This window comes from Myxine glutinosa, chromosome 1 (genome assembly GCF_964187855.1).
Source record: "Myxine glutinosa chromosome 1, kmMyxGlut1.1, whole genome shotgun sequence".
NCBI lineage: Eukaryota > Metazoa > Chordata > Myxini > Myxiniformes > Myxinidae > Myxine > Myxine glutinosa.
In genome coordinates, this window is record NC_136261.1 from 99,798,295 (window position 1) to 99,824,266 (window position 25,972).

Here is a 25,972-nt window from a genome sequence, read left to right on the forward strand (position 1 = left end):
TGGACACCATGCCACCATGCAGTCTTGAAGGCTTTTTTTCCTCCTCCTAGACACCATGCCACCCTGCAGTCTTGGAGGCTTTTTTTCCTCCTCCTGGGCACCATACCACCCTGCTCTCTTGTCAGCTATTTTTCCTCCTCCTGGAGACGATAGCACCCTGCACTCTTGTTGGCTTTTTGTCCTCCTCCTGGACACCATACCACCCTGCAGTCTTGTGGGCTTTTTTTCCTCCTCCTGGACACCATACCACCCTGCAGTCTTGTACGCTTTTTTTCCTCCTCCTGGACACCAAACCACCCTGCAGTCTTGTGGGCTTTTTTCCTCCTCCTGGACACCATACCACCCTGCAGTCTTGAAGGCTTTTTTCCCCCTCCTGGACACCATACCACCCTGCAGTCTTGTGGGCTTTTTTTCTTCCTCCTGGACACCATACCACCCTGCAGTCTTGTCGGCTTTTTTCCTCCTCCTGGACACCATACCACCCTGCAGTCTTGTAGGCTTTTTTTCCTCCTCTTGGACACCATACCACCCTGCACTCTTGTAGGCTTGTTTTTCCTCCTCTTGGACACCATACCACCCTGCACTCTTGTAGGCTTTTTTTCCTCCTCTTGGACACCATACCACCCTGCAGTCTTGTAGGCTTTTTTTTCTCCTACAGGGGGAGGGAGTTTTGTTGGCTTTTTTTTCTCCTGCAGGGGGAGTGTTGTCGGCATTTTTTTCTCCTGCTGGTGGAGTGTTGTTGGCTTTTTTTTTCTCCTGCAGGGGGAGTGTTGTCGACTTTTTTTTCTCCTGCAGGGGGAGTGCTGTTGGCTTTTTTTTTCTCCTGCAGGGGGAGTGTTGTAGGCTTTTTTTCTCCTGCAGGCAGGGTGTTGTTGGCTATTTTTTTCTCCTGCAGGGGGAGTGTTGTAGGCTTTTTTTCTCCTGCAGGCAGAGTGTTGTTGGCTTTTTTTCCTCCTCCAGGGGGAGGGAGTTTTGTTGGCTTTTTTTTCTCCTGCAGGGGGAGTGTTGTCGGCATTTTTTTCTCCTGCTGGTGGAGTGTTGTTGGCTTTTTTTTTCTCCTGCAGGGGGAGTGTTGTCGACTTTTTTTTCTCCTGCAGGGGGAGTGCTGTTGGCTTTTTTTTTCTCCTGCAGGGGGAGTCTTGCAGGCTTTTTTTCTCCTGCAGGGGGAGGGAGTGTTGCAGGGTTTTTTTTTCTCCTGCAGGGGGAGAGTTGTAAGATTTTTTTCTCCTGCAGGGGGAGTCTTGGAGGCTTTTTTTCTCCTGCAGGGGGAGGGAGTGTTGTAGGGTTTTTTTTCTCCTGCAGGGGGAGTGTTGTAAGTTTTTTTTTCTCCTGCAGGGAGAGTGATGTTGGCTTTTTTTTCTCCTGCAGGGGGAGGGTTGTTTTGATTGTCTGTGATTTGTGCTGTCTGACACGCTCGCTGGTATGTTCGTTTTTGCCGCACTACTCCTCGCCTTCAACTACAACTACCACTACTACGAGCCTTCAACTACTCCTAACGACCACGAGTACTTCCACCACCCCTATTGGCCTACTACGATTACAACGAGCCCACTTTTATCAGTACCGCCACTGCGACTACGACTACGACTACTAGCTGACTACTACCACTCCCACAAGCCGAATAAAAACCACTCGTACAACTGCCACCACTACCATTACCGATAAGGAATTGGAAAGAATGCGAGGGTTCTCCATTGAAAAAGAAGATCGTGATGGAAAGAAAAGTTTCAAATGGAAATTAAAAGTAAACTCGAACGGCCCTCAGAAGAGAGCATACCTCCACCAGGTGCGCTGGTCACGTTTTGTATTCCAGAGTTCCCCTTAACTACCATAACCTTTTGAGATATCCTGCCAGAGGCTATATTGTTTGGCCCGATGGTGAAGAATCACTTTAAAATTCTACGAGATGGGTCCGGATCCAGATCTTCACCAAAATTGAATCGATTCTTCCTTGTCACACACACAACCTCTCCACCAAGCTTCGTCCAAATCCGTCCATAACGTTTTGAGATATCCTGCTGGATGTATCGTTTTTGGCCCTGTCTCCCAATGGTGAAGAATCATTTTAAAGAATTGTCGGAGCCGGATCCGATTCCAGATCTTCACCAAAATCGAATCATTTCGTCTTTGTCACACACGCCACATCTCTGCCGAATTTAGTCCGAATCCGTCCACAACCTTTTGAGATATCCTGTTCACAAACGGACAGACAGACAAACAGACAGGGGTAAAAAACATAACCTCCATCCACCGTTGGTGACAGAAAATACGAAACTCTCACTTGGGAAACATTTTCGGCCCTTCAAGTATTTCCAAAGAGAATCAGTTATTGCCTACGACCATACCACCCTGAATACGCCCGATCTCGTCCGATCTCGGAAGCTAAGCAGGTTCGGGCCCGGTTAGTACCTGGATGGGAGACCGCCTGGGAACCCCGGGTGTTGTAGGCTTTTTTTTCTCCTGCAGGGGGAGTCTGGGTCGGCTTTTTTTCCTCCGACTGCACACCATACCACCCTGCAGGCTTGTAGGCTTTTTTCCCTCCTCCTGGACACCATGCCATCCTGCAGTCTTGTAGGCTTTTTTTCCTCCTCCTGGACACCATGCCACCCTGCAGTCTTGTGGGCTTTTTTTCCTCCTCCTGGACACCATACCACACTGCAGTCTTGTGGGCTTTTTTTCCTCTCCTGGACACCATACCACACTGCAGTCTTGTGGGCTTTTTTTCCTCCTCCTCGACACCATACCACCCTGCAGTCTTGGAGGCTTTTTTTCCTCCTCCTCGACACCATGCCACCCTGCAGTCTTGGAGGCTTTTTTTCCTCCTCCTCGACACCATGCCACCCTGCAGTCTTGTAGGCTTTTTTTCCTCCTCCTTGACACCATACCACCCTGCAGCCTTGTTGGCTTTTTTTTCCTCCTCCTGGACACCATACCACCCTGCAGTCTTGTAGGCTTTTTTTCCTCCTCCTGGACACCATGCCACCCTGCTGTCTTGGAGGCTTTTTTTCCTCCTCTTGGACAGCATACCACCCTGCACTCTTGTAGGCTTTTTTTCCTCCTCCTCGACACCATGCCACCCTGCAGTCTTGTAGGCTTTTTTTCCCCCTCCTGGACACCATGCCACCCTGCTGCCTTGTAGGCTTTTTTTCCTCCTCCTTGACACCATACCACCCTGCAGCCTTGTTGGCTTTTTTTCCCTCCTCCTGGACACCATACCACCCTGCAGTCTTGTAGGCTTTTTTTCCTCCTCATGGACACCATGCCACCCTACAGTCTTGGAGGCTTTTTTTCCTCCTCCTGGACACCATGGCACTCTGCAGTCTTGTAGGCTTTTTTTCCTCCGACTGGACACCATACCACCCTGCAGTCTTGTGGGCTTTTTTCCCTCCTCCTGGACACCTCTCCACCCTGCAGTCTTGTCGGCTTTTTTTCCTACTCCTGGACACCATGCCACCCTACAGTCTTGTGGGCTTTCTTTCCTCCTCCTGGACACCATACCCCCCAGCAGTCTTGTGGGCTTTTTTTTCCTCCTCCTGGACACCATACCACCCTGCAGCCTTGTAGGCTTTTTTTTCCTCCTCCTGGACACCATACCACCCTGCAGTCTTGTAGGCTTTTTTTCCATCTCCTGGACCCCATGCCACCCTGCAGTCTTCTAGACTTTTTTTCCTCCTCCTGGACACCATGCCACCCTGCAGTCTTGGAGGCTTTTTTTCCTCCTCCTGGACACCATACCACCCTGCACTCTTGTCAGCTATTTTTCCTCCTCCTGGAGACGATACCACCCTGCACTCTTGTTGGCTTTTTGTCCTCCTCCTGGACACCATACCACCATGCAGTCTTGTGGGCTTTTTTTCTTCCTCCTGGACACCATACCACCCTGCAGTCTTGTAGGCTTTTTTTCCTCCTCCTGGACACCATGCCACCCTGCTGTCTTGGAGGCTTTTTTTCCTCCTCCTTGACACCATACCACCCTGCAGCCTTGTTGGCTTTTTTTTCCTCCTCCTGGACACCATACCACCCTGCAGTCTTGGAGGCTTTTTTTCCTCCTCCTGGACACCATGCCACCCTGCAGTCTTGTAGGCTTTTTTCCCTCCTCCTGGGCACCATACCACCCTGCTCTCTTGTCAGCTATTTTTCCTCCTCCTGGAGACGATAGCACCCTGCACTCTTGTTGGCTTTTTGTCCTCCTCCTGGACACCATGCCACCCTGCAGTCTTGTGGGCTTTTTTTCCTCCTCCTGGGCACCATACCACCTGCACTCTTGTCAGCTATTTTTCCTCCTCCTGGAGACGATACCACCCTGCACTCTTGTTGGCTTTTTGTCCTCCTCCTGGACACCATACCACCCTGCAGTCTTGTGGGCTTTTTTTCTTCCTCCTGGACACCATACCACCCTGCAGTCTTGTTGGCTTTTTTTTCCTCCTCCTTGACACCATTCCACTCTACAATCTTGTAGGATTTTTTTCCTCCTCCTTGACACCATGCCATCCTGCAGTCTTGTAGGCTTTTTTTCCTCCTCCTGGACACCATGCCACCCTGCAGTCTTGTGGGCTTTTTTTCCTCCTCCTGGACACCATACCACCCTGCAGTCTTGTGGGCTTTTTTTCCACCTCCTGGACACCATACCACCCTGCAGTCTTGGAGGCTTTTTTTCCTCCTCCTCGACACCATGCCACCCTGCAGTCTTGTAGGCTTTTTTTCCCCCTCCTGGACACCATGCCACCCTGCTGTCTTGTAGGCTTTTTTTCCTCCTCCTTGACACCATACCACCCTGCAGCCTTGTTGGCTTTTTTTTCCTCCTCCTGGACACCATACCACCCTGCAGTCTTGTAGGCTTTTTTTCCTCCTCCTGGACACCATGCCACCCTGCAGTCTTGGAGGCTTTTTTTCCTCCTCCTGGACACCATGCCACTCTGCAGCCTTGTAGGCTTTTTTTCCTCCGAATGGACACCATACCACCCTGCAGTCTTGTGGGCTTTTTTCCCTCCTCCTGGACACCATGCCACCCTGCAGTCTTGGAGGCTTTTTTTCCTCCTCCTGGACACCATGCCACCCTGCTGTCTTGTAGGCTTTTTTCCCTCCTCCTTGACACCATGCCACCCTGCAGCCTTGTTGGCTTTTTTTTTCCTCCTCCTGGACACCATACCACCCTGCAGTCTTGTCGGCTTTTTTTCCTCCTCCTGGACACCATACCACCCTGCAGTCTTGTCGGCTTTTTTTCCTCCTCTTGGACAGCATACCACCCTGCACTCTTGTAGGCTTTTTTTCCTCCTCCTCGACACCATGCCACCCTGCAGTCTTGTAGGCTTTTTTTCCCCCTCCTGGACACCATGCCACCCTGCTGCCTTGTAGGCTTTTTTTCCTCCTCCTTGACACCATACCACCCTGCAGCCTTGTTGGCTTTTTTTCCCTCCTCCTGGACACCATACCACCCTGCAGTCTTGTAGGCTTTTTTTCCTCCTCATGGACACCATGCCACCCTACAGTCTTGGAGGCTTTTTTTCCTCCTCCTGGACACCATGGCACTCTGCAGTCTTGTAGGCTTTTTTTCCTCCGACTGGACACCATACCACCCTGCAGTCTTGTGGGCTTTTTTCCCTCCTCCTGGACACCTCTCCACCCTGCAGTCTTGTCGGCTTTTTTTCCTACTCCTGGACACCATGCCACCCTACAGTCTTGTGGGCTTTCTTTCCTCCTCCTGGACACCATACCCCCCAGCAGTCTTGTGGGCTTTTTTTTCCTCCTCCTGGACACCATACCACCCTGCAGCCTTGTAGGCTTTTTTTTCCTCCTCCTGGACACCATACCACCCTGCAGTCTTGTAGGCTTTTTTTTCATCTCCTGGACCCCATGCCACCCTGCAGTCTTCTAGACTTTTTTTCCTCCTCCTGGACACCATGCCACCCTGCAGTCTTGGAGGCTTTTTTTCCTCCTCCTGGACACCATACCACCCTGCACTCTTGTCAGCTATTTTTCCTCCTCCTGGAGACGATACCACCCTGCACTCTTGTTGGCTTTTTGTCCTCCTCCTGGACACCATACCACCATGCAGTCTTGTGGGCTTTTTTTCTTCCTCCTGGACACCATACCACCCTGCAGTCTTGTTGGCTTTTTTTTCCTCCTCCTTGACACCATTCCACTCTACAGTCTTGTAGGATTTTTTTCCTCCTCCTTGACACCATGCCATCCTGCAGTCTTGTAGGCTTTTTTTCCTCCTCCTGGACACCATGCCACCCTGCAGTCTTGTGGGCTTTTTTTCCTCCTCCTGGACACCATACCACCCTGCAGTCTTGGAGGCTTTTTTTCCTCCTCCTCGACACCATGCCACCCTGCAGTCTTGTAGGCTTTTTTTCCCCCTCCTGGACACCATGCCACCCTGCTGTCTTGTAGGCTTTTTTTCCTCCTCCTTGACACCATACCACCCTGCAGCCTTGTTGGCTTTTTTTTGCTCCTCCTGGACACCATGCCACCCTGCAGTCTTGGAGGCTTTTTTTCCTCCTCCTGGACACCATGCCACTCTGCAGTCTTGTAGGCTTTTTTTCCTCCGACTGGACACCATACCATCCTGCAGTCTTGTGGGCTTTTTTCCCTCCGACTGGACACCATGCCACCCTGCTGTCTTGGAAGCTTTTTTTCCTCCTCCTCGACACCATTCCACCCTGCAGTCTTGTCGGCTTTTTTTCCTCCGACTGGACACCATACCACCCTGCAGGCTTGTTGGCTTTTTTTCCTCCTCCTGGACACCATACCACCCTGCAGTCTTGTGGGCTTTTTTTTCCTACTCCTGGACACCATACCACCCTGCAGTCTTGTAGGCTTTTTTTCCTCCTCCTGGACACCATGCCACCCTGCAGTCTTGGAGGCTTTTTTTCCTCCTCCTGGACACCATGCCACCCTGCAGTCTTGGAGGCTTTTTTTCCTCCTCCTGGACACCATGCCACTCTGCAGTCTTGTAGGCTTTTTTTCCTCCGACTGGACACCATACCATCCTGCAGTCTTGTGGGCTTTTTTCCCTCCTCCTGGACACCATGCCACCCTGCTGTCTTGGAGGCTTTTTTTCCTCCTCCTCGACACCATGCCACCCTGCAGTCTTGTCGGCTTTTTTTCCTCCGACTGGACACCATACCACCCTGCAGGCTTGTTGGCTTTTTTTCCTCCTCCTGGACACCATACCACCCTGCAGTCTTGTGGGCTTTTTTTTCCTACTCCTGGACACCATACCACCCTGCAGTCTTGTAGGCTTTTTTTTCCTCCTCCTGGACACCATGCCACCCTGCAGTCTTGGAGGCTTTTTTTCCTCCTCCTGGACACCATACCACCCTGCAGTCTTGGAGGCTTTTTTTCCTCCTCCTGGACACCATGCCACTCTGCAGTCTTGTAGGCTTTTTTTCCTCCGACTGGACACCATACCACCCTGCAGTCTTGTGGGCTTTTTTCCCTCCTATTGGACACCTCTCCACCCTGCAGTCTTGTCGGCTTTTTTTCCTCCTCCTGGACTCCATGCCACCCTACAGTCTTGTGGGCTTTCTTTCCTCCTCCTGGACACCATACCCCCCAGCAGTCTTGTGGGCTTTTTTTTCCTCCTCCTGGACACCATACCACCCTGCAGTCTTGTAGGCTTTTTTTCCTCCTCCTGCACACCATACCACCCTGCAGTCTTGTAGGCTTTTTTTTCCATCTCCTGGACCCCATGCCACCATGCAGTCTTGAAGGCTTTTTTTCCTCCTCCTGGACACCATGCCACTCTGCAGTCTTGTAGGCTTTTTTTCCTCCGACTGGACACCATACCACCCTGCAGTCTTGTGGGCTTTTTTCCCTCCTACTGGACACCTCTCCACCCTGCAGTCTTGTCGGCTTTTTTTCCTCCTCCTGGACACCATGCCACCCTGCAGTCTTGTAGGCTTTTTTCCCTCCTCCTGGGCACCATACCACCCTGCTCTCTTGTCAGCTATTTTTCCTCCTCCTGGAGACGATAGCACCCTGCACTCTTGTTGGCTTTTTGTCCTCCTCCTGGACACCATACCACCCTGCAGTCTTGTGGGCTTTTTTTCCTCCTCCTGGACACCATACCACCCTGCAGTCTTGTACGCTTTTTTTCCTCCTCCTGGACACCAAACCACCCTGCAGTCTTGTGGGCTTTTTTCCTCCTCCTGGACACCATACCACCCTGCAGTCTTGAAGGCTTTTTTCCCCCTCCTGGACACCATACCACCCTGCAGTCTTGTGGGCTTTTTTTCTTCCTCCTGGACACCATACCACCCTGCAGTCTTGTCGGCTTTTTTCCTCCTCCTGGACACCATACCACCCTGCAGTCTTGTAGGCTTTTTTTCCTCCTCTTGGACACCATACCACCCTGCACTCTTGTAGGCTTGTTTTTCCTCCTCTTGGACACCATACCACCCTGCACTCTTGTAGGCTTTTTTTCCTCCTCTTGGACACCATACCACCCTGCAGTCTTGTAGGCTTTTTTTCCTCCTACAGGGGGAGGGAGTGTTGTTGGCTTTTTTTTCTCCTGCAGGGGGAGAGTTGTCGGCATTTTTTTCTCCTGCAGGTGGAGTGTTGTTGGCTTTTTTTTTCTCCTGCAGGGGGAGCGTTGTCGACTTTTTTTTCTCCTGCAGGGGGGGTGCTGTTGGCTTTTTTTTTTCCTGCAGGGGGAGTGTTGTAGGCTTTTTTTCTCCTGCAGGCAGGGTGTTGTTGGCTATTTTTTTCTCCTGCAGGGGGAGTGTTGCAGGCTTTTTTTCTCCTGCAGGCAGAGTGCTGTTGGCTTTTTTTTTCTCCTGCAGGGGGAGTGTTGTCGGCTTTTTTTCTCCTGCAGGCAGAGTGTTGTTGGCTTTTTTTCCTCCTCCAGGGGGAGTGCTGTTGGCTTTTTTTTTCTCCTGCAGGGGGAGTCTTGCAGGCTTTTTTTCTCCTGCAGGGGGAGGGAGTGTTGCAGGGTTTTTTTTTCTCCTGCAGGGGGAGTGTTGTAAGATTTTTTTCTCCTGCAGGGGGAGTCTTGGAGGCTTTTTTTCTCCTGCAGGGGGAGGGAGTGTTGTAGGGTTTTTTTTCTCCTGCAGGGGGAGGGTTGTAAGTTTTTTTTTCTCCTGCAGGGAGAGTGATGTTGGCTTTTTTTTCTCCTGCAGGGGGAGGGTTGTTTTGATTGTCTGCGATTTGTGCTGTCTGACACGCTCGCTGGTATGTTCGTTTTTGCCGCACTACTCCTCGCCTTCAACTACAACTACCTCTACTACGAGCCTTCAACTACTCCTAACGACCACGAGTACTTCCACCACCCCTATTGGCCTACTACGATTACAACGAGCCCACTTTTATCAGTACCGCCACTGCGACTACGACTACGACTACTAGCTGACTACTACCACTCCCACAAGCCGAATAAAAACCACTCGTACAACTGCCACCACTACCATTACCGATAAGGAATTGGAAAGAATGCGAGGGTTCTCCATTGAAAAAGAAGATCGTGATGGAAAGAAAAGTTTCAAATGGAAATTAAAAGTAAACTCGAACGGCACTCAGAAGAGAGCATACCTCCACCAGGTGCGCTGGTCACGTTTTGTATTCCAGAGTTCCCCTTAACTACCATAACTTTTTGAGATATCCTGCCAGAGGCTATATTGTTTGGCCCGATGGTGAAGAATCACTTTAAAATTCTACGAGATGGGTCCGGATCCAGATCTTCACCAAAATTGAATCGATTCTTCCTTGTCACACACACAACCTCTCCACCAAGCTTCGTCCAAATCCGTCCATAACGTTTTGAGATATCCTGCTGGATGTATCGTTTTTGGCCCTGTCTCCCAATGGTGAAGAATCATTTTAAAGAATTGTCGGAGCCGGATCCGATTCCAGATCTTCACCAAAATCGAATCATTTCGTCTTTGTCACACACGCCACATCTCTGCCGAATTTAGTCCGAATCCGTCTACAACCTTTTGAGATATCCTGTTCACAAACGGACAGACAGACAAACAGACAGGGGTAAAAAACATAACCTCCATCCACCGTTGGTGGCAGAAAATACGAAACTCTCACTTGGGAAACATTTTCGGTCCTTCAAGTATTTCCAAAGAGAATCAGTTATTGCCTACGACCATACCACCCTGAATACGCCCGATCTCGTCCGATCTCGGAAACTAAGCAGGTTCGGGCCCGGTTAGTACCTGGATGGAGAGACCGCCTGGGAACCCCGGGTGTTGTTGGCTATTTTTTCTCCTGCAGGGGGAGTCTGGGTCGGCTTTTTTTCCTCCGACTGGACACCATACCACCCTGCAGGCTTGTAGGCTTTTTTCCCTCCTCCTGGACACCATGCCATCCTGCAGTCTTGTGGGCTTTTTTTCCTCCTCCTGGACACCATACCACCCTGCTGTCTTGGAGGCTTTTTTTCCTCCTCCTTGACACCATACCACCCTGCAGCCTTGTTGGCTTTTTTTTCCTCCTCCTGGACACCATACCACCCTGCAGTCTTGTAGGCTTTTTTTCCTCCTCCTGGACACCATGCCACCCTGCAGTCTTGGAGGCTTTTTTTCCTCCTCCTGGACACCATGCCACTCTGCAGTCTTGTAGGCTTTTTTTCCTCCGACTGGACACCATACCATCCTGCAGTCTTGTGGGCTTTTTTCCCTCCTCCTGGACACCATGCCACCCTGCTGTCTTGGGGCCTTTTTTTCCTCCTCCTCGACACCATGCCACCCTGCAGTCTTGTCGGCTTTTTTTCCTCCGACTGGACACCATACCACCCTGCAGGCTTGTGGGATTTTTTTCCTCCTCCTGGACACCATACCACCCTGCAGTCTTGTGGGCTTTTTTTTCCTACTCCTGGACACCATACCACCCTGCAGTCTTGTAGGCTTTTTTCCATCTCCTGGACACCATGCCACCCTGCAGTCTTATAGGCTTTTTTTCCTCCTCCTGGACACCATGCCACCCTGCAGTCTTGTGGGCTTTTTTTCCTCCTCCTGGGCACCATACCACCCTGCACTCTTGTCAGCTATTTTTCCTCCTCCTGGAGACGATACCACCCTGCACTCTTGTTGGCTTTTTGTCCTCCTCCTGGACACCATACCACCCTGCAATCCTGTGGGCTTTTTTTCTTCCTCCTGGACACCATACCACCCTGCAGTCTTGTTGGCTTTTTTTTCCTCCTCCTTGACACCATTCCACTCTACAGTCTTGTAGGATTTTTTTCCTCCTCCTTGACACCATGCCATCCTGCAGTCTTGTAGGCTTTTTTTCCTCCTCCTGGACACCATGCCACCCTGCAGTCTTGTGGGCTTTTTTTCCTCCTCCTGGACACCATACCACCCTGCAGTCTTGTGGGCTTTTTGTCCTCCTCCTGGACACCATACCACCCTGCAGTCTTGTGGGCTTTTTTTCTTCCTCCTGGACACCATACCACCCTGCAGTCTTGTTGGCTTTTTTTTCCTCCTCCTTGACACCATTCCACTCTACAGTCTTGTAGGATTTTTTTCCTCCTCCTTGACACCATGCCATCCTGCAGTCTTGTAGGCTTTTTTTCCTCCTCCTGGACACCATGCCACCCTGCTGTCTTGTAGGCTTTTTCCTCCTCCTTGACACCATTCCACTCTACAGTCTTGTAGGATTTTTTTCCTCCTCCTTGACACCATGCCATCCTGCAGTCTTGTAGGCTTTTTTTCCTCCTCCTGGACACCATGCCACCCTGCAGTCTTGTGGGCTTTTTTTCCTCCTCCTGGACACCATACCACCCTGCAGTCTTGGAGGCTTTTTTTCCTCCTCCTCGACACCATGCCACCCTGCAGTCTTGTAGGCTTTTTTTCCCTCTCCTGGACACCATGCCACCCTGCTGTCTTGTAGGCTTTTTTTCCTCCTCCTTGACACCATACCACCCTGCAGCCTTGTTGGCTTTTTTTTCCTCCTCCTGGACACCATGCCACCCTGCAGTCTTGGAGGCTTTTTTTCCTCCTCCTGGACACCATGCCACTCTGCAGTCTTGTAGGCTTTTTTTCCTCCGACTGGACACCATACCATCCTGCAGTCTTGTGGGCTTTTTTCCCTCCTCCTGGACACCATGCCACCCTGCTGTCTTGGAAGCTTTTTTTCCTCCTCCTCGACACCATGCCACCCTGCAGTCTTGTCGGCTTTTTTTCCTCCGACTGGACACCATACCACCCTACAGTCTTGTAGGATTTTTTTCCTCCTCCTTGACACCATGCCATCCTGCAGTCTTGTAGGCTTTTTTTCCTCCTCCTGGACACCATGCCACCCTGCAGTCTTGTGGGCTTTTTTTCCTCCTCCTGGACACCATACCACCATGCAGTCTTGGAGGCTTTTTTTCCTCCTCCTCGACACCATGCCACCCTGCAGCCTTGTTGGCTTTTTTTTTTCTCCTCCTGGACACCATACCACCCTGCAGTCTTGTCGGCTTTTTTTCCTCCTCCTGGACACCATACCACCCTGCACTCTTGTCAGCTATTTTTCCTCCTCCTGGAGACGATACCACCCTGCACTCTTGTTGGCTTTTTGTCCTCCTCCTGGACACCATACCACCATGCAGTCTTGTGGGCTTTTTTTCTTCCTCCTGGACACCATACCACCCTGCAGTCTTGTTGGCTTTTTTTTCCTCCTCCTTGACACCATTCCACTCTACAGTCTTGTAGGATTTTTTTCCTCCTCCTTGACACCATGCCATCCTGCAGTCTTGTAGGCTTTTTTTCCTCCGACTGGACACCATACCACCCTGCAGGCTTGTTGGCTTTTTTTCCTCCTCCTGGACACCATACCACCCTGCAGTCTTGTGGGCTTTTTTTTCCTACTCCTGGACACCATACCACCCTGCAGTCTTGTAGGCTTTTTTTCCTCCTCCTGGACACCATGCCACCCTGCAGTCTTGGAGGCTTTTTTTCCTCCTCCTGGACACCATGCCACCCTGCAGTCTTGGAGGCTTTTTTTCCTCCTCCTGGACACCATGCCACTCTGCAGTCTTGTAGGCTTTTTTTCCTCCGACTGGACACCATACCATCCTGCAGTCTTGTGGGCTTTTTTCCCTCCTCCTGGACACCATGCCACCCTGCTGTCTTGGAGGCTTTTTTTCCTCCTCCTCGACACCATGTCACCCTGCAGTCTTGTCGGCTTTTTTTCCTCCGACTGGACACCATACCACCCTGCAGGCTTGTTGGCTTTTTTTCCTCCTCCTGGACACCATACCACCCTGCAGTCTTGTGGGCTTTTTTTTCCTACTCCTGGACACCATACCACCCTGCAGTCTTGTATGCTTTTTTTCCTCCTCCTGGACACCATGCCACCCTGCAGTCTTGGAGGCTTTTTTTCCTCCTCCTGGACACCATGCCACTCTGCAGTCTTGTAGGCTTTTTTTCCTCCTCCTGGACACCATACCACCCTGCAGTCTTGGAGGCTTTTTTTCCTCCTCCTGGACACCATGCCACTCTGCAGTCTTGAAGGCTTTTTTTCCTCCGACTGGACACCATACCACCCTGCAGTCTTGTGGGCTTTTTTCCCTCCTACTGGACACCTCTCCACCCTGCAGTCTTGTCGGCTTTTTTTCCTCCTCCTGGACTCCATGCCACCCTACAGTCTTGTGGGCTTTCTTTCCTCCTCCTGGACACCATACCCCCCAGCAGTCTTGTGGGCGTTTTTTTCCTCCTCCTGGACACCATACCACCCTGCAGTCTTGTAGGCTTTTTTTCCTCCTCCTGCACACCATACCACCCTGCAGTCTTGTAGGCTTTTTTTTCCATCTCCTGGACCCCATGCCACCATGCAGTCTTGAAGGCTTTTTTTCCTCCTCCTGGGCACCATACCACCCTGCTCTCTTGTCAGCTATTTTTCCTCCTCCTGGAGACGATAGCACCCTGCACTCTTGTTGGCTTTTTGTCCTCCTCCTGGACACCATACCACCCTGCAGTCTTGTGGGCTTTTTTTCCTCCTCCTGGACACCATACCACCCTGCAGTCTTGTACGCTTTTTTTCCTCCTCCTGGACACCAAACCACCCTGCAGTCTTGTGGGCTTTTTTCCTCCTCCTGGACACCATACCACCCTGCAGTCTTGAAGGCTTTTTTCCCCCTCCTGGACACCATACCACCCTGCAGTCTTGTGGGCTTTTTTTCTTCCTCCTGGACACCATACCACCCTGCAGTCTTGTCGGCTTTTTTCCTCCTCCTGGACACCATACCACCCTGCAGTCTTGTAGGCTTTTTTTCCTCCTCTTGGACACCATACCACCCTGCACTCTTGTAGGCTTGTTTTTCCTCCTCTTGGACACCATACCACCCTGCACTCTTGTAGGCTTTTTTTCCTCCTCTTGGACACCATACCACCCTGCAGTCTTGTAGGCTTTTTTTTCTCCTACAGGGGGAGGGAGTGTTGTTGGCTTTTTTTTCTCCTGCAGGGGGAGTGTTGTAGGCTTTTTTTCTCCTGCAGGCAGAGTGTTGTTGGCTTTTTTTCCTCCTCCAGGGGGAGTGCTGTTGGCTTTTTTTTTCTCCTGCAGGGGGAGTCTTGCAGGCTTTTTTTCTCCTGCAGGGGGAGGGAGTGTTGCAGGGTTTTTTTTTCTCCTGCAGGGGGAGAGTTGTAAGATTTTTTTCTCCTGCAGGGGGAGTCTTGGAGGCTTTTTTTCTCCTGCAGGGGGAGGGAGTGTTGTAGGGTTTTTTTTCTCCTGCAGGGGGAGTGTTGTAAGTTTTTTTTTCTCCTGCAGGGAGAGTGATGTTGGCTTTTTTTTCTCCTGCAGGGGGAGGGTTGTTTTGATTGTCTGTGATTTGTGCTGTCTGACACGCTCGCTGGTATGTTCGTTTTTGCCGCACTACTCCTCGCCTTCAACTACAACTACCACTACTACGAGCCTTCAACTACTCCTAACGACCACGAGTACTTCCACCACCCCTATTGGCCTACTACGATTACAACGAGCCCACTTTTATCAGTACCGCCACTGCGACTACGACTACGACTACTAGCTGACTACTACCACTCCCACAAGCCGAATAAAAACCACTCGTACAACTGCCACCACTACCATTACCGATAAGGAATTGGAAAGAATGCGAGGGTTCTCCATTGAAAAAGAAGATCGTGATGGAAAGAAAAGTTTCAAATGGAAATTAAAAGTAAACTCGAACGGCACTCAGAAGAGAGCATACCTCCACCAGGTGCGCTGGTCACGTTTTGTATTCCAGAGTTCCCCTTAACTACCATAACCTTTTGAGATATCCTGCCAGAGGCTATATTGTTTGGCCCGATGGTGAAGAATCACTTTAAAATTCTACGAGATGGGTCCGGATCCAGATCTTCACCAAAATTGAATCGATTCTTCCTTGTCACACACACAACCTCTCCACCAAGCTTCGTCCAAATCCGTCCATAACGTTTTGAGATATCCTGCTGGATGTATCGTTTTTGGCCCTGTCTCCCAATGGTGAAGAATCATTTTAAAGAATTGTCGGAGCCGGATCCGATTCCAGATCTTCACCAAAATCGAATCATTTCGTCTTTGTCACACACGCCACATCTCTGCCGAATTTAGTCCGAATCCGTCCACAACCTTTTGAGATATCCTGTTCACAAACGGACAGACAGACAAACAGACAGGGGTAAAAAACATAACCTCCATCCACCGTTGGTGACAGAAAATACGAAACTCTCACTTGGGAAACATTTTCGGTCCTTCAAGTATTTCCAAAGAGAATCAGTTATTGCCTACGACCATACCACCCTGAATACGCCCGATCTCGTCCGATCTCGGAAGCTAAGCAGGTTCGGGCCCGGTTAGTACCTGGATGGGAGACCGCCTGGGAACCCCGGGTGTTGTAGGCTTTTTTTTCTCCTGCAGGGGGAGTCTGGGTCGGCTTTTTTTCCTCCGACTGCACACCATACCACCCTGCAGGCTTGTAGGCTTTTTTCCCTCCTCCTGGACACCATGCCATCCTGCAGTCTTGTAGGCTTTTTTTCCTCCTCCTGGACACCATGCCACCCTGCAGTCTTGTGGGCTTTTTTTCCTCCTCCTGGACACCATACCACACTGCAGTCTTGTGGGCTTTTTTTCCTCTCCTGGACACCATACCACACTGCAGTCTTGTGGGCTTTTTTTCCTCCTCCTCGACACCATACCACCCTGCAGTCTTGGAGGCTTTTTTTCCTCCTCCTCGACACCATGCCACCCTGCAGTCTTGGAGGCTTTTTTTCCTCCTCCTCGACACCATGCCACCCTGCAGTCTTGTAGGCTTTTTTTCCTCCTCCTTGACACCATACCACCCTGCAGCCTTGTTGGCTTTTTTTTCCTCCTCCTGGACACCATACCACCCTGCAGTCTTGTAGGCTTTTTTTCCTCCTCCTGGACACCATGCCACCCTGCTGTCTTGGAGGCTTTTTTTCCTCCTCCTTGACACCATACCACCCTGCAGCCTTGTTGGCTTTTTTTTCCTCCTCCTGGACACCATACCACCCTGCAGTCTTGGAGGCTTTTTTTCCTCCTCCTGGACACCATGCCACCCTGCAGTCTTGTAGGCTTTTTTTCCTCCTCCTGGACACCATACCACCCTGCAGTCTTGTAGGCTTTTTTTCCATCTCCTGGACCCCATGCCACCCTGCAGTCTTATAGACTTTTTTTCCTCCTCCTGGACACCATGCCACCCTGCAGTCTTGGAGGCGTTTTTTCCTCCTCCTTGACACCATACCACCCTGCAGTCTTGTTGGCTTTTTTTTCCTCCTCCTGGACACCATGCCACCCTGCAGTCTTGGAGGCTTTTTTTCCTCCTCCTGGACACCATGCCACTCTGCAGTCTTGTAGGATTTTTTTCCTCCGACTGGACACCATACCATCCTGCAGTCTTGTGGGCTTTTTTCCCTCCTCCTGGACACCATGCCACCCTGCTGTCTTGGAAGCTTTTTTTCCTCCTCCTCGACACCATGCCACCCTGCAGTCTTGTCGGCTTTTTTTCCTCCGACTGGACACCATACCACCCTACAGTCTTGTAGGATTTTTTTCCTCCTCCTTGACACCATGCCATCCTGCAGTCTTGTAGGCTTTTTTTCCTCCTCCTGGACACCATGCCACCCTGCAGTCTTGTGGGCTTTTTTTCCTCCTCCTGGACACCATACCACCCTGCAGTCTTGGAGGCTTTTTTTCCTCCTCCTCGACACCATGCCACCCTGCAGCCTTGTTGGCTTTTTTTTTTCTCCTCCTGGACACCATACCACCCTGCAGTCTTGTCGGCTTTTTTTCCTCCTCCTGGACACCATACCACCCTGCACTCTTGTCAGCTATTTTTCCTCCTCCTGGAGACGATACCACCCTGCACTCTTGTTGGCTTTTTGTCCTCCTCCTGGACACCATACCACCATGCAGTCTTGTGGGCTTTTTTTCTTCCTCCTGGACACCATACCACCCTGCAGTCTTGTTGGCTTTTTTTTCCTCCTCCTTGACACCATTCCACTCTACAGTCTTGTAGGATTTTTTTCCTCCTCCTTGACACCATGCCATCCTGCAGTCTTGTAGGCTTTTTTTCCTCCGACTGGACACCATACCACCCTGCAGGCTTGTTGGCTTTTTTTCCTCCTCCTGGACACCATACCACCCTGCAGTCTTGTGGGCTTTTTTTTCCTACTCCTGGACACCATACCACCCTGCAGTCTTGTAGGCTTTTTTTCCTCCTCCTGGACACCATGCCACCCTGCAGTCTTGGAGGCTTTTTTTCCTCCTCCTGGACACCATGCCACCCTGCAGTCTTGGAGGCTTTTTTTCCTCCTCCTGGACACCATGCCACTCTGCAGTCTTGTAGGCTTTTTTTCCTCCGACTGGACACCATACCATCCTGCAGTCTTGTGGGCTTTTTTCCCTCCTCCTGGACACCATGCCACCCTGCTGTCTTGGAGGCTTTTTTTCCTCCTCCTCGACACCATGTCACCCTGCAGTCTTGTCGGCTTTTTTTCCTCCGACTGGACACCATACCACCCTGCAGGCTTGTTGGCTTTTTTTCCTCCTCCTGGACACCATACCACCCTGCAGTCTTGTGGGCTTTTTTTTCCTACTCCTGGACACCATACCACCCTGCAGTCTTGTAGGCTTTTTTTCCTCCTCCTGGACACCATGCCACCCTGCAGTCTTGGAGGCTTTTTTTCCTCCTCCTGGACACCATGCAACTCTGCAGTCTTGTAGGCTTTTTTTCCTCCTCCTGGACACCATACCACCCTGCAGTCTTGGAGGCTTTTTTTCCTCCTCCTGGACACCATGCCACTCTGCAGTCTTGAAGGCTTTTTTTCCTCCGACTGGACACCATACCACCCTGCAGTCTTGTGGGCTTTTTTCCCTCCTACTGGACACCTCTCCACCCTGCAGTCTTGTCGGCTTTTTTTCCTCCTCCTGGACTCCATGCCACCCTACAGTCTTGTGGGCTTTCTTTCCTCCTCCTGGACACCATACCCCCCAGCAGTCTTGTGGGCGTTTTTTTCCTCCTCCTGGACACCATACCACCCTGCAGTCTTGTAGGCTTTTTTTCCTCCTCCTGCACACCATACCACCCTGCAGTCTTGTAGGCTTTTTTTTCCATCTCCTGGACCCCATGCCACCATGCAGTCTTGAAGGCTTTTTTTCCTCCTCCTGGGCACCATACCACCCTGCTCTCTTGTCAGCTATTTTTCCTCCTCCTGGAGACGATAGCACCCTGCACTCTTGTTGGCTTTTTGTCCTCCTCCTGGACACCATACCACCCTGCAGTCTTGTGGGCTTTTTTTCCTCCTCCTGGACACCATACCACCCTGCAGTCTTGTACGCTTTTTTTCCTCCTCCTGGACACCAAACCACCCTGCAGTCTTGTGGGCTTTTTTCCTCCTCCTGGACACCATACCACCCTGCAGTCTTGAAGGCTTTTTTCCCCCTCCTGGACACCATACCACCCTGCAGTCTTGTGGGCTTTTTTTCTTCCTCCTGGACACCATACCACCCTGCAGTCTTGTCGGCTTTTTTCCTCCTCCTGGACACCATACCACCCTGCAGTCTTGTAGGCTTTTTTTCCTCCTCTTGGACACCATACCACCCTGCACTCTTGTAGGCTTGTTTTTCCTCCTCTTGGACACCATACCACCCTGCACTCTTGTAGGCTTTTTTTCCTCCTCTTGGACACCATACCACCCTGCAGTCTTGTAGGCTTTTTTTTCTCCTACAGGGGGAGGGAGTGTTGTTGGCTTTTTTTTCTCCTGCAGGGGGAGTGTTGTAGGCTTTTTTTCTCCTGCAGGCAGAGTGTTGTTGGCTTTTTTTCCTCCTCCAGGGGGAGTGCTGTTGGCTTTTTTTTTCTCCTGCAGGGGGAGTCTTGCAGGCTTTTTTTCTCCTGCAGGGGGAGGGAGTGTTGCAGGGTTTTTTTTTCTCCTGCAGGGGGAGAGTTGTAAGATTTTTTTCTCCTGCAGGGGGAGTCTTGGAGGCTTTTTTTCTCCTGCAGGGGGAGGGAGTGTTGTAGGGTTTTTTTTCTCCTGCAGGGGGAGTGTTGTAAGTTTTTTTTTCTCCTGCAGGGAGAGTGATGTTGGCTTTTTTTTCTCCTGCAGGGGGAGGGTTGTTTTGATTGTCTGTGATTTGTGCTGTCTGACACGCTCGCTGGTATGTTCGTTTTTGCCGCACTACTCCTCGCCTTCAACTACAACTACCACTACTACGAGCCTTCAACTACTCCTAACGACCACGAGTACTTCCACCACCCCTATTGGCCTACTACGATTACAACGAGCCCACTTTTATCAGTACCGCCACTGCGACTACGACTACGACTACTAGCTGACTACTACCACTCCCACAAGCCGAATAAAAACCACTCGTACAACTGCCACCACTACCATTACCGATAAGGAATTGGAAAGAATGCGAGGGTTCTCCATTGAAAAAGAAGATCGTGATGGAAAGAAAAGTTTCAAATGGAAATTAAAAGTAAACTCGAACGGCACTCAGAAGAGAGCATACCTCCACCAGGTGCGCTGGTCACGTTTTGTATTCCAGAGTTCCCCTTAACTACCATAACCTTTTGAGATATCCTGCCAGAGGCTATATTGTTTGGCCCGATGGTGAAGAATCACTTTAAAATTCTACGAGATGGGTCCGGATCCAGATCTTCACCAAAATTGAATCGATTCTTCCTTGTCACACACACAACCTCTCCACCAAGCTTCGTCCAAATCCGTCCATAACGTTTTGAGATATCCTGCTGGATGTATCGTTTTTGGCCCTGTCTCCCAATGGTGAAGAATCATTTTAAAGAATTGTCGGAGCCGGATCCGATTCCAGATCTTCACCAAAATCGAATCATTTCGTCTTTGTCACACACGCCACATCTCTGCCGAATTTAGTCCGAATCCGTCCACAACCTTTTGAGATATCCTGTTCACAAACGGACAGACAGACAAACAGACAGGGGTAAAAAACATAACCTCCATCCACCGTTGGTGACAGAAAATACGAAACTCTCACTTGGGAAACATTTTCGGTCCTTCAAGTATTTCCAAAGAGAATCAGTTATTGCCTACGACCATACCACCCTGAATACGCCCGATCTCGTCCGATCTCGGAAGCTAAGCAGGTTCGGGCCCGGTTAGTACCTGGATGGGAGACCGCCTGGGAACCCCGGGTGTTGTAGGCTTTTTTTTCTCCTGCAGGGGGAGTCTGGGTCGGCTTTTTTTCCTCCGACTGCACACCATACCACCCTGCAGGCTTGTAGGCTTTTTTCCCTCCTCCTGGACACCATGCCATCCTGCAGTCTTGTAGGCTTTTTTTCCTCCTCCTGGACACCATGCCACCCTGCAGTCTTGTGGGCTTTTTTTCCTCCTCCTGGACACCATACCACACTGCAGTCTTGTGGGCTTTTTTTCCCTCTCCTGGACACCATACCACACTGCAGTCTTGTGGGCTTTTTTTCCTCCTCCTCGACACCATACCACCCTGCAGTCTTGGAGGCTTTTTTTCCTCCTCCTCGACACCATGCCACCCTGCAGTCTTGGAGGCTTTTTTTCCTCCTCCTCGACACCATGCCACCCTGCAGTCTTGTAGGCTTTTTTTCCTCCTCCTTGACACCATACCACCCTGCAGCCTTGTTGGCTTTTTTTTCCTCCTCCTGGACACCATACCACCCTGCAGTCTTGTAGGCTTTTTTTCCTCCTCCTGGACACCATGCCACCCTGCTGTCTTGGAGGCTTTTTTTCCTCCTCCTTGACACCATACCACCCTGCAGCCTTGTTGGCTTTTTTTTCCTCCTCCTGGACACCATACCACCCTGCAGTCTTGGAGGCTTTTTTTCCTCCTCCTGGACACCATGCCACCCTGCAGTCTTGTAGGCTTTTTTTCCTCCTCCTGGACACCATACCACCCTGCAGTCTTGTAGGCTTTTTTTCCATCTCCTGGACCCCATGCCACCCTGCAGTCTTATAGACTTTTTTTCCTCCTCCTGGACACCATGCCACCCTGCAGTCTTGGAGGCGTTTTTTCCTCCTTGACACCATACCACCCTGCAGTCTTGTGGGCTTTTTTTCCTCCTCCTGGGAACCATTCCACCCTGCACTCTTGTCAGCTATTTTTCCTCCTCCTGGACACCATGCCACCCTGCAGTCTTGGAGGCTTTTTTTCCTCCTCCTGGACACCATGCCACTCTGCAGTCTTGTAGGCTTTTCTTCCTCCGACTGGACACCATACCACCCTGCAGTCTTGTGCGCTTTTTTCCCTCCTCCTGGACACCATACCACCCTGCAGTCTTGTGGGCTTTTTTTCCTCCTCCTGGACACCATACCACCCTGCAGTCTTGGAGGCTTTTTTTCCTCCTCCTCGACACCATGCCACCCTGCAGTCTTGTAGGCTTTTTTTCCCCCTCCTGGACACCATGCCACCCTGCTGTCTTGTAGGCTTTTTTTTCCTCCTCCTGGACACAATGCCACCCTGCTGTCTTGGAGGCTTTTTTTCCTCCTCCTTGACACCATACCACCCTGCAGCCTTGTTGGCTTTTTTTTCCTCCTCCTGGACACCATACCACCCTGCAGTCTTGTAGGCTTTTTTTCCTCCTCCTGGACACCATGCCACCCTGCAGTCTTGGAGGCTTTTTTTCCTCCTCCTGGACACCATGCCACTCTGCAGTCTTGTAGGCTTTTTTTCCTCCGACTGGACACCATACCATCCTGCAGTCTTGTGGGCTTTTTTCCCTCCTCCTGGACACCATGCCACCCTGCTGTCTTGGAGGCTTTTTTTCCTCCTCCTCGACACCATGCCACCCTGCAGTCTTGTCGGCTTTTTTTCCTCCGACTGGACACCATACCACCCTGCAGGCTTGTGGGCTTTTTTTCCTCCTCCTGGACACCATACCACCCTGCAGTCTTGTGGGCTTTTTTTTCCTACTCCTGGACACCATACCACCCTGCAGTCTTGTAGGCTTTTTTCCATCTCCTGGACACCATGCCACCCTGCAGTCTTATAGGCTTTTTTTCCTCCTCCTGGACACCATGCCACCCTGCAGTCTTGTGGGCTTTTTTTCCTCCTCCTGGGCACCATACCACCCTGCACTCTTGTCAGCTATTTTTCCTCCTCCTGGAGACGATACCACCCTGCACTCTTGTTGGCTTTTTGTCCTCCTCCTGGACACCATGCCACCCTGCAGTCTTGGAGGCTTTTTTTCCTCCTCCTGGACACCATGCCACTCTGCAGTCTTGTAGGCTTTTTTTCCTCCGACTGGACACCATACCACCCTGCAGGCTTGTAGGCTTTTTTCCCTCCTCCTGGACACCATGCCATCCTGCAGTCTTGTAGGCTTTTTTTCCTCCTCCTGGACACCATGCCACCCTGCAGTCTTGTGGGCTTTTTTTCCTCCTCCTGGACACCATACCACACTGCAGTCTTGTGGGCTTTTTTTCCTCTCCTGGACACCATACCACCCTGCAGTCTTGGAGGCTTTTTTTCCTCCTCCTCCACACCATGCCACCCTGCAGTCTTGGAGGCTTTTTTTCCTCCTCCTCGACACCATGCCACCCTGCAGTCTTGTAGGCTTTTTTTCCTCCTCCTTGACACCATACCACCCTGCAGCCTTGTTGGCTTTTTTTTCCTCCTCCTGGACACCATACCACCCTGCAGTCTTGTAGGCTTTTTTTCCTCCTCCTGGACACCATGCCACCCTGCTGTCTTGGAGGCTTTTTTTCCTCCTCCTTGACACCATACCACCCTGCAGCCTTGTTGGCTTTTTTTTCCTCCTCCTGGACACCATACCACCCTGCAGTCTTGGAGGCTTTTTTCCTCCTCCTGGACACCATGCCACCCTGCAGTCTTGTAGGCTTTTTTTCCTCCTCCTGGACACCATACCACCCTGCAGTCTTGTAGGCTTTTTTTCCATCTCCTGGACCCCATGCCACCCTGCAGTCTTATAGACTTTTTTTCCTCCTCCTGGACACCATGCCACCCTGCAGTCTTGGAGGCGTTTTTTCCTCCTTGACACCATACCACCCTGCAGTCTTGTGGGCTTTTTTTCCTCCTCCTGGGAACCATTCCACCCTGCACTCTTGTCAGCTATTTTTCCTCCTCCTGGACACCATGCCACCCTGCAGTCTTGGAGGCTTTTTTTCCTCCTCCTGGACACCATGCCACTCTGCAGTCTTGTAGGCTTTTCTTCCTCCGACTGGACACCATACCACCCTGCAGTCTTGTGCGCTTTTTTCCCTCCTCCTGGACACCATACCACCCTGCAGTCTTGTGGGCTTTTTTTCCTCCTCCTGGACACCATACCACCCTGCAGTCTTGGAGGCTTTTTTTCCTCCTCCTCGACACCATGCCACCCTGCAGTCTTGTAGGCTTTTTTTCCCCCTCCTGGACACCATGCCACCCTGCTGTCTTGTAGGCTTTTTTTTCCTCCTCCTGGACACAATGCCACCCTGCTGTCTTGGAGGCTTTTTTTCCTCCTCCTTGACACCATACCACCCTGCAGCCTTGTTGGCTTTTTTTTCCTCCTCCTGGACACCATACCACCCTGCAGTCTTGTAGGCTTTTTTTCCTCCTCCTGGACACCATGCCACCCTGCAGTCTTGGAGGCTTTTTTTCCTCCTCCTGGACACCATGCCACTCTGCAGTCTTGTAGGCTTTTTTTCCTCCGACTGGACACCATACCATCCTGCAGTCTTGTGGGCTTTTTTCCCTCCTCCTGGACACCATGCCACCCTGCTGTCTTGGAGGCTTTTTTTCCTCCTCCTCGACACCATGCCACCCTGCAGTCTTGTCGGCTTTTTTTCCTCCGACTGGACACCATACCACCCTGCAGGCTTGTGGGCTTTTTTTCCTCCTCCTGGACACCATACCACCCTGCAGTCTTGTGGGCTTTTTTTTCCTACTCCTGGACACCATACCACCCTGCAGTCTTGTAGGCTTTTTTCCATCTCCTGGACACCATGCCACCCTGCAGTCTTATAGGCTTTTTTTCCTCCTCCTGGACACCATGCCACCCTGCAGTCTTGTGGGCTTTTTTTCCTCCTCCTGGGCACCATACCACCCTGCACTCTTGTCAGCTATTTTTCCTCCTCCTGGAGACGATACCACCCTGCACTCTTGTTGGCTTTTTGTCCTCCTCCTGGACACCATGCCACCCTGCAGTCTTGGAGGCTTTTTTTTCCTCCTCCTGGACACCATGCCACTCTGCAGTCTTGTAGGCTTTTTTTCCTCCGACTGGACACCATACCACCCTGCAGGCTTGTAGGCTTTTTTCCCTCCTCCTGGACACCATGCCATCCTGCAGTCTTGTAGGCTTTTTTTCCTCCTCCTGGACACCATGCCACCCTGCAGTCTTGTGGGCTTTTTTTCCTCCTCCTGGACACCATACCACACTGCAGTCTTGTGGGCTTTTTTTCCTCTCCTGGACACCATACCACCCTGCAGTCTTGGAGGCTTTTTTTCCTCCTCCTCCACACCATGCCACCCTGCAGTCTTGGAGGCTTTTTTTCCTCCTCCTCGACACCATGCCACCCTGCAGTCTTGTAGGCTTTTTTTCCTCCTCCTTGACACCATACCACCCTGCAGCCTTGTTGGCTTTTTTTTCCTCCTCCTGGACACCATACCACCCTGCAGTCTTGTAGGCTTTTTTTCCTCCTCCTGGACACCATGCCACCCTGCTGTCTTGGAGGCTTTTTTTCCTCCTCCTTGACACCATACCACCCTGCAGCCTTGTTGGCTTTTTTTTCCTCCTCCTGGACACCATACCACCCTGCAGTCTTGGAGGCTTTTTTCCTCCTCCTGGACACCATGCCACCCTGCAGTCTTGTAGGCTTTTTTTCCTCCTCCTGGACACCATACCACCCTGCAGTCTTGTAGGCTTTTTTTCCATCTCCTGGACCCCATGCCACCCTGCAGTCTTATAGACTTTTTTTCCTCCTCCTGGACACCATGCCACCCTGCAGTCTTGGAGGCGTTTTTTCCTCCTTGACACCATACCACCCTGCAGTCTTGTGGGCTTTTTTTCCTCCTCCTGGGCACCATTCCACCCTGCACTCTTGTCAGCTATTTTTCCTCCTCCTGGACACCATGCCACTCTGCAGTCTTGTAGGCTTTTATTCCTCCGACTGGACACCATACCACCCTGCAGTCTTGTGCGTTTTTTCCCTCCTCCTGGACACCATACCACCCTGCAGTCTTGTGGGCTTTTTTTCCTCCTCCTGGACACCATACCACCCTGCAGTCTTGGAGGCTTTTTTTCCTCCTCCTCGACACCATGCCACCCTGCAGTCTTGTAGGCTTTTTTTCCCCCTCCTGGACACCATGCCACCCTGCTGTCTTGTAGGCTTTTTTTTCCTCCTCCTGGACACAATGCCACCCTGCTGTCTTGGAGGCTTTTTTTCCTCCTCCTTGACACCATACCACCCTGCAGCCTTGTTGGCTTTTTTTTCCTCCTCCTGGACACCATACCACCCTGCAGTCTTGTAGGCTTTTTTTCCTCCTCCTGGACACCATGCCACCCTGCAGTCTTGGAGGCTTTTTTTCCTCCTCCTGGACA

General features: G+C 51.1%; 3 non-coding genes and 1 pseudogene across 3 annotated transcripts; all 4 read left to right on the top strand.

Annotated features, from left to right (window-relative positions):
- Positions 1-2,331: 2,331 nt before the first annotated feature.
- LOC137419921 (5S ribosomal RNA) lies at positions 2,332-2,450 on the top strand. The gene has a single exon (XR_010983109.1). It is a non-coding gene; the product is annotated as a 5S ribosomal RNA (ribosomal RNA).
- Positions 2,451-10,085: 7,635 nt separating this feature from the next.
- LOC144890164 (5S ribosomal RNA) lies at positions 10,086-10,205 on the top strand (annotated as a pseudogene).
- Positions 10,206-15,687: 5,482 nt separating this feature from the next.
- Positions 15,688-15,806, top strand: LOC137420003 (5S ribosomal RNA). Its single transcript, XR_013622153.1, has one exon. It is a non-coding gene; the product is annotated as a 5S ribosomal RNA (ribosomal RNA).
- Positions 15,807-20,489: 4,683 nt separating this feature from the next.
- Positions 20,490-20,608, top strand: LOC144889964 (5S ribosomal RNA). Its single transcript, XR_013622176.1, has one exon. It is a non-coding gene; the product is annotated as a 5S ribosomal RNA (ribosomal RNA).
- The last annotated feature ends 5,364 nt before the right edge of the window (positions 20,609-25,972 follow it).